General features: G+C 60.8%; 1 protein-coding gene and 1 non-coding gene across 2 annotated transcripts in view; both read right to left on the bottom strand.

Moving 5' to 3' along the window:
* Positions 1–2,209, bottom strand: part of PSMB3 (proteasome subunit beta 3) — an 11,662-nt gene that overhangs the window by 3,495 nt on the left and 5,958 nt on the right. The window lies entirely within an intron of this gene.
* TRNAN-GUU lies at positions 2,133–2,206 on the bottom strand. The gene has a single exon. It is a non-coding gene; the product is annotated as a tRNA-Asn (tRNA).

The following is a 2,209-nucleotide window of genomic DNA, read 5'->3' on the forward strand; positions in this document are numbered from 1 at the left end:
CAGCTGGATCCATCGGGGTGCGCAGCTGGAGGGGGGGCTCCCGCAGCTGGATCCATCGGGGTGCGCAGCTGGAGGGGGGGCTCCCGCAGCTGGATCCATCGGGGTGCGCAGCTGGAGGGGGGGCTCCCGCAGCTGGATCCATCGGGGTGCGCAGCTGGAGGGGGGGCTCCCGCAGCTGGATCCATCGGGGTGCGCAGCTGGATGTGCACGCAGGGGCACGGCGCAGCTGGAGGGACATGCAGGGCATGGCACAGCTGGATATGCCCCTGGGGCCGTGGCACAGCTGGAGGGACATGCAGGGGCACTGCAGAGGTGGCGGGCGGGTACGGCCATCCCATCACTCGGTGGCGCTGGGGGGGGCCCCGAGGCCGTGACCCTCGTGCCCCTTCCCTGCGTGCCCGTGGCGAGGCCGGGATCGCCGCAGGGTGGCCGGGCTGGGACCTGCCCAGGGGTATCTCCCCCCAGCTCAGCCCCACACAGCCCTGGCACCTCCTGTCGTGCACTGGGAAAAGTTGGCCAAACCTGGCTGAATTTAACCAGAAACTCCAGGAAACCCAGCCCGCACCGCTCCACCACGCAGAGCCCCGGTGCGCGTCAGGCCTCGCGCACCCACCGTCCGCTTTTGCACCACGGGGGCCCAGGGGCAAAACCCTAAACTCGCCCCGTGGGGCCAGGGATGGCAGGTCTCCTCAGAGGGGAAAAATAAAAAAAATCTCTTTGGAAAGCGCTGGCACAATGAAGTCACTCTGTAAAGTCGCTCTGTAAAGCAGCGAGTCACGGCACATCCTGGGGAGGGGAGGGGGCCTGGCAAGTGGCTGCAAGGGTGTTTTTTATTCAGAGAGCGATTGAAAGGGGGATTTGCGCTCTGCGGAGCATTGGATTTCCTTCCCCATCCCCGCTCGCCAGCTCTCCCCTCTCCTGAAGGAGACAGGATTAAATGTTTAATTTAGGGGAGTGATGTTGTGCCAAGGGGAAAGAGATCCATCTGTTTGGAAACTCTCTCAAATGCACAACAGATCAGCCCGCCTGGTTTCAATGAAAACCTCTGGCCCGTGCAGGGGCTGTTCATCCACCCCGGGACCGAGCCCCGGAGGCGCAGCCCGTCCCGTGGCAGTTGTATTTTTAAAGTGTTTTCCGTTGTAAAAGGTTTCTTCCAGGAATGAAGTCAGAGGCCGCATTCTGTCTGGTGGGAACACCCCACGCGCCGGGGAGAGAAGGAGCAGCGGGGCCAGATGGGAATAGCTCCACAGGCAGATTTCGGCAGCGCTGGCTGTCTCGGGCGGCAGCAGGGAGGTGATCCCTGCTGGGCACCGCTTCTCTCCGCTTTCCTGTCGGGCTCGTGCTCTCGGATCGGGAAGGCAGCAGCAATCCCGGTCCTTGACCCGGAGACCCCCCGGCCCAGAGAGCTCCGGCGCTTCCCCAGCCACAGGACCGCTGGGCTCGGCCGTGGGAGCATTTTGTGGCTCTTGGGCTTTTGAAACAACAGGGATCTTCCTGGTATGGCTTTATGCCCTGCATTAAAACATTAACTTCGTTATTTCTGGTATGAAAATAAAATCAGGGCAAGCGGGGACCATAAATAGATTTTACAAGATTTTGTAAGTGAGGGGAACTTCAGCAATGCAGATTTTGGACCCCCTTCAGCTTATTTTTAAGGCAAAATATGGACTCTGGATGGAAACGGGCTTTCAAGTCTCTGCTCCGTTTTTAATGTCCCGACATGTCCTTTTGTTTATGGGAGAAACGGCGGTGTGGAGGGGACCACAGGCTGTGCAGAAATGTTTTTGTTCACACTGGGGGCTGGTTTCCCCCTTGCCCAGTGCCTTGGAGAGAGCTGTGCACCCCACAGGGAGCACCGGGGCCACATCCTGCCCGTTCACACCTTCTCCCCATCCAGCTCAGCCCAGTCCTGAGTGGGAGGACCACCCCGAGGGAGCAGGGAAAGCCCCACCAAGCCCCTGCGCAGCTCTTTGCACAGTGAAAAACCACCCTGCCCGTCCCACGGGGGCCGGGGCCCAGCCACCTCCGCCTGCCGCCCCCTCGCCGTGTCCATCCTCGGCCGCTCCCTCGGACTGGCCCTGGAAAAATGGGAGGGAAAAAAAAAAGGAAAACCTCAGCTAAAAGAGTAGGGCCGTCCCTGGGTGGGCTCGAACCACCAACCTTTCGGTTAACAGCCGAACGCGCTAACCGATTGCGCCACAGAGACTCC

The sequence above is a fragment of the Aptenodytes forsteri genome, unplaced genomic scaffold (assembly GCF_000699145.1).
Source record: "Aptenodytes forsteri isolate BGI_AS27 unplaced genomic scaffold, ASM69914v1 Scaffold640, whole genome shotgun sequence".
Lineage (NCBI taxonomy): Eukaryota > Metazoa > Chordata > Aves > Sphenisciformes > Spheniscidae > Aptenodytes > Aptenodytes forsteri.